The sequence below is a fragment of the Uranotaenia lowii genome, chromosome 1 (genome assembly GCF_029784155.1).
Source record: "Uranotaenia lowii strain MFRU-FL chromosome 1, ASM2978415v1, whole genome shotgun sequence".
NCBI lineage: Eukaryota > Metazoa > Arthropoda > Insecta > Diptera > Culicidae > Uranotaenia > Uranotaenia lowii.
Window position 1 is genome coordinate 132,377,124 of NC_073691.1, and position 6,558 is coordinate 132,383,681.

Here is a 6,558-nt window from a genome sequence, read left to right on the forward strand (position 1 = left end):
TCAAAAAATCAGGCAAATCCTGAAAATCAGGCAGATTGGCAATCATGTATAAATACAACCCTTGTGACCTAGGTAAGGCAAATAGGAATTCGCTGCAGCATTTTGGCAGCATTTTTGCTACTTTTCGACAGAAAAATGAGCACTTTTCGGAAATATTTGTAATCGTTTATGTTAAAAATTCGTGCCGGAACCAAACAAAATCAACAAAGTTATTGTTTTATAGATGAGGAATGCTCAGTTTGGTGAAACTTGTAAACTTATCCAATGCAAAACTCTCTTAAAGACTTAAAAAAAAAGTTTGAATACTGATCATTCAAATAAAACAAACGGTGGAGGAGATCTACCGCACACTGAAACGCGAAGCAGGAAGGATTGGGTTGATGATTAATACGTCCAAGACGAAGTACATGCTGGCCTGCCGATCCGAGACCGACCGAACCCGCTTGTCCAGTAATAACAAGGTCACGATCGACGGCGACGAGCTGGAGATAGTCGAAGACTTTGTCTATCTCGGCTCGCTGGTGACCGCAGACAATGACACCAGCCGTGAGATCCGGAGGCGAATTATCAGCGGAAGTCGTGCCTACTATGGACTCCATAAGCAACTGCGGTCGAGAAGACTTAGCCCTCGCACGAAGTGTAACCAGGGACCGTCAAAAAACACAAACACAGCACAGTACATATCGTGCAACACAAATCCTGGACTGCTGACACATAAATTTTCGTGTGCGACACTTCGGTTTGGCACAGCACTTCAATTGTGTTGTGCTGCATCAAATCATCACGACACAGTTCCCAGTTGTGTCGTGTCGAGAAGAACACAGTTGTGCTTAACACGCAACACAGTGTGTTTTACGAGCAAGGCTATTTTAACCCGTCGCGCTTGATTGGACAGCATTTCTCCGTATTTTACATGGCAAAGTTCTTCACTCACATTGTGTCGAGAAAGAAGCTTGAAAGCAAACGAAAAAAATCTATCCAGTTTGCTTGCTGGCAGATTTGCAACAATTAAAATCTCATCGTTTCGGGACCGGCACACGAACACACTGTGTCGTCAACTGTGTCGGATTTTGTGTCGCATGCAGTACTGTCAGACGGCGGCAACGCTATTCAAACCGTATGGAGCACATCTCTCAGATTTCCCCTTTGTCTCCCCTCGTTTTGACAGATTTAAGCTTTTTTCCTCAGATTTGAGCTTTCGTCTCCTATGCTCTCAAGGCAAAAAAGCTTAAATCTGAGGAAAAAAAGCTTAAAACCGAGATTCACGACCACTTATTTAAAAGATGTTGGTCACACGATACATAGACAAATCGTGTAACGTTGCAGCCATCTGAGTACTGTGCTGTGTTGCGGCCGACACGCAACAAAAGAAGATCAACACAGACACAGCACAGTTTCGTTTCGGATGTGCCATGTCATCATATTGTCATGCGGCGGCAACGCTATTCAAACCGTATGGAGCACATCTTTCAGATTTCCCCTTTTTTTCCCCTCGTTTTGACAGATTTAAGCTTTTTTCCTCAGATTTAAGCTTTCGTCTCCTATGCTCTCAAGGCAAAAAAAGCTTAAATCTGAGGAGAAAAAGCTTAAAAACGAGATTCACGAGCATATATTCAAAAGACGTTGGTCACACGATACATAGACAAATCGTGTAACGTTGCAGGGATCTGCATATTGTGTTGCACTTACTGTGTTCGTGCTGTTTTCGGTCCCTGAGTGTAACCTGTATATAACGCTCATTAGACCGGTTGTTCTCTACGGGCACGAGACATGGATATTGCTCGATGAGGACCTGCGTACACTCGGAGTATTCGAGCGACGAGTGTTAAGACCCCAGTATCCAGAAGGTGGTGAAAGCTGGCCGGATACGCTGGGCGGGTCATGTTGCGAGAATGCCGGACGACTGTCCTGCAAAACAGGTGTTCGCTACGAATCCGGTAGGAACAAGACGAGGGGGGCGCAACGAGCGAGGTGGTTAGACCAAGTGGAGCGTGATCTGGCGAACGTGGGGTGCCCGAGGAATTGGAGAACGGTTGCTATGAACCGAGTGAATTTTAGGAATTATGTTCGTCAAGTTATGTCGTGAGACGGTATACTATGTAAATAAAATAAAATAATAAAACTAAATTTGATTCCTGCTCACTGGTCGATGATTTAATCAGATCAATTGGACATTTGTGCGCTTTTTTTTTGTTTTTTCTTCTGTTTTCCACCCCTGGCTTGTGACGAACGTCTCTCAGAGTTAAACTGTTTTTGGTCAGCTTCAAGTTTTTTTTGATCTAATTTAAGCTTTTATTTCCAATATTATCAAGGCAAAAAAGCTATAATCTGATCTAAAAATAGCTTAAATACGACATTCACTTACACTTAGCAACAAGATGTTGGTCACACGTTTTATATAGTTGTTCCAGCGTATACCAATACGCTTGAAGAATACTCCAGAAGATTCTATGTTCAGCAAGCTTAGTTACTAGCATGTTCCATTATAGAAAGTTCCAGAATATTCCATTACTATTTAGCATGTTCTAACATAGAAGATTCCAGAATGTTCCATTCCTATATCATTGTATTTCCGATGTTTCTAGAAAGTTCCGTTATAATCCTTAGAAGAATCTAGAATGTTCCATTCCTATATCATTGTATTTCCGATGTTTCTAGAAAGTTCCATTATAATCCTTAGAAGAATCTAGAATATTCTATACGTAAATTATTGGTATAATTCCGTCGTTTCCAGAACATTCCATTAGCATATAAATACAGAGTCGAGTAATTTGTGAGTTAGTATTATTCCGCCTTTCAGTGAGTATTATTCTGCATTTGAGTGAGTATTGTTCCGCCTTTCAGTGAATATTGTTCCGACTTTCAGTGAGTATAAGTGCAAATAAAGTGTTCCCAAATACAAAAAGGTGGTTTTGTGAATCCAAGTACCAAGAAAGTTATCCCTATCGACGTCAGTGAAGTTACCAGAACTTTGGACTGTTGTCGATGTTAGAGCTACCAGTACTCTAACCGAGTTTTCCTATCAACATTTGAGCTTTCCGTTTCCTGCAACGGAACAATAGTAATCGTATAACGCTGCATCTCTCTGGTTAGTCATCAGTTTTATAAAGTAATCTTGTAACGTTGCATACCCGTGTTATAATCAGTTCTTAAATTCTTTGCACCTCGGGAAAATTCACCTAATTTTTTATGCCTTGTGTAATTTTTCTAAAAAAAGTCAATTTCCAGTTTCCTTATGTTTTTAACCTTCTCTTCGCTATGGCTTTTGGCAACTGTATGGATTGTTCGATGAACATGTTGAAACATTCGGTGCCTAGAGTAGGGTACCTAGTTCAAATTTTTTTTTTCTTTTTTTTTTACAAGATGGAAATTTGACTTCAAACCACCCACACACGGCAGCAAACACCCGGCTGTTATGGTTTGAAGTCAAATTTCCATCTTGTAAAAAAAACCTAGTTCAAAATATTTTTTGTATCAAATCAGTAATTAGCTTATCTGTTCGTACTGTTAGATTATAGCGTTGTTTTAATGTTTCAATGATAACTAGTATAAATTTTATATGAATAACCTTTTTTCTAAATAGAGGCTCAATGCCTTGAACCTGCCCGATATGGGCATTCAAACTCCATCTCTTACCCTAATATCTTATCATTTATAACTTCGCTTTGTAACGTCTTTTTTACAAACGTTGAAACGAAAAATTCAAATCTTGTTAGTTTCTCCGAGAGCCCAGATTATTAGAGTTTTTTTTAGTTGCCGAATAATCTTTCCAAGAATGGTACATACCAGGGCTTCCCGGAGTCGAAGGTCGTGATAACGGAAACATTCCTCAGTTGGCATGGTTTTTGCAAACGCTGTCCAGCAAGGACTGTAACAAACGGATCGGCTATCTGAACAACTGTGCAGAAGCCCCCCAAACAACACCTCAGGACTATCGCGAACAATGCCCAAGAAAACACTTTAACTTCACCCGTCGTAATTTCCCACTCTATTTATCTACGAACACACTGGTAAGTTTTGTGTCCCACTACCCACAATTTGCGGTTCTCAACCTTATCGTAACTCCTACCTTAACGCAATGCTGTGGAACGGGGTGGTAAAGCCGCTGAACTATCCTTTCTCTCACTCGTCTTCGGAACGATACCTCGGTGTCGACGAACTAGCTGCTTGATACCACGATGTAACAGACCCGAAGGTGGCGGCTTGACGAGCGAAACTTCCAGCGTCGAATCAGTGTCGTTGCGGACCGCGTGGGATGCTTGGGTGCCTAGAGGATCTACTGATTCTGGCCTCGGATCAAATTTCCGCGCTCCAGATGTAGGCCTAACGGGAACGGCAAGCTTCATACAGTTTAAAGCATAGACTTCGAGATCCTAGGAACATGATGGGGAATTTTCATGGTGGTTATTAGAGTGAATGTCTACGCTGGCTACAGGTTGGGTTTTTGCGGTTACCTGGATGTCTCGGTTTTGACAGACTCACGGAGTCTTAACTACGGTTCTGGACTTTGTTTATAGACCACTTGAATGAAACGTCCTCACCAAAAGTCGATGTGTTGACTTCAGAAATGGCGAACCAGAATGAGCTGTCTCAATGCGGATATTGACCTCTCATCCGCGTTTGGTAACCCGTGACGTAATCCCTATTTCGACCAATCATGCTCCAAAATATACCATCTTTCAGGTCCTAATGGTAGCAGCTATCTGTTGGTGAAGTTCCGAACTTCTCCTGTAGTTATGGCGTGGGTTGGCGTAGTGTTTGAAATAAGCTATCTTTGAGGTCCTACTGGTAACGGTTCTCTGTTGGCGAAGTTCCGAACTTCTCTGATAGATGGTTGAGTTGGGTGTGCGTTGCCGTAGTGGTTGAAGCAGGAAGATCACTAAAGACAAACCAAAGCACTTTCTTGGAGTTCTAAATAACTACAAGCGCAAGATTTCGACTGAATTGACAGATCCCTTGCCGTCTGTATAGAACAACTCTTTTTAACGAAGCTGTAGAAAGCAAATATCGCTCTCAAAAAATCTGACCAAGCATATGTATATCACACACTGAGCATGTGACCACTACTAGAAGGAGAGCGCTGAACAAGCATTGCATACTTCGTGCTCTGAACACGTGTGCAGAAAATTTCCAGTGGGCATTTGAAAGAATCGTGTTTCGAGATAGTCTAAAGATTGATTCGAGAGGCTGCAACAACTACTCGGCATTATGCGCAGTAGCCAAATTATTCGAATTGCTGGTCTTGGATCCGATAAGTTTTTCAAGAAGACTGGAGATAAGCCGATCGCACGCATAGAACACATCACTGACCGAAGCGTTATTCTGGACCAGAAGCTGGAATTCAGGGCACACAGACTACGTTGGTGACAAAGCCTCCAAAGGTTTGGCTTGGATGCTTATTTCGAGTGTCCAAGGACTTCAAAGATGTGTATTTTTTATTATTATTATTTTTTTTTTAGTTAATCACCCCATCCTTTTGACGGATTGCATTCCAAAACACGGCAAGCGACCGAGTCCCCCCAGTATGCTACTCTGGGTCCAATTGGACGATTCATGATACTAAGTACCCCTACGCCATAAAGTCCACCTGGGGCCGCAGACCTGGTTCCCACCTCGAACTGTTTAGTACACTATGCTTCAATAGTGGGAGGTCTATTCGCGCTAATGCGCTCCAAGGCAATACTCATTAACGAGACCACTTTCAGCTAAACCTCTGCTTCTTACGACTTGACGCCTGAACTCTCCTCTAACGACTTGAGAACCGACATCACCTCGCAATGACTCGAGATTCCCACACAAACCCCCTCCTCTTCGCGACTTGAGGCCTGATCTCTCCTCTAACGACTCGAGATCCGACCCCTCCTCGCATCGACTCGAGGCAACCTCTCTTCTGCACGATTCAAGGCCCGATCTCTCCTCTAACGACTTGAAATCTGACCTCTCCTCGCAATTACTCGAGGTGACCACTTGTACCCCTCCTCTTGTTGATAAGGGGGCCTGATCCCTCCTCTTACGACTCGAGACCCGACCCCTTATCATAAAGACTCGGAGTTGACCACACAAACCTCTCCACCTGAAGGTTTGAGGCCTGACCTCTCCTCTAACGACTCGAGGCCCGACTTCTTATCTTCAGGGTTCGAGGTTCGCCACCTTGCCTGTCGTGTGCCTGATCGAGAGCAGCTTATCCTAGACTCGCGCCTGTCACGGCACACGCAACGACACAGATGATTCCCGACGAAGACGTCATCCTACTCCAACTCGAATGGCTCACCCGCCGTGAAGAGCCACTCTACCCCTGGGTATTCCCCGAACGTGGAATAACCCTTTCCCAACGATATCCACTGCGATGAAGGTCAAGTCTTATCCCCGCAGCTTCTGTCATTGAGAACCGCCCAACTCGGACACTCCCCGAAGGTGGAGCATCCTATGCACGAACGCGGTGCACTCACGGCCTCCCCTACGCAGCAAGTGTTGCCTTATCTTTGTAACTTCAAACCGTGGGGTCGGACGCACTCTACTCGACAGCCCCCAGTCGATGGGGTCAGTCTACTCCGACCG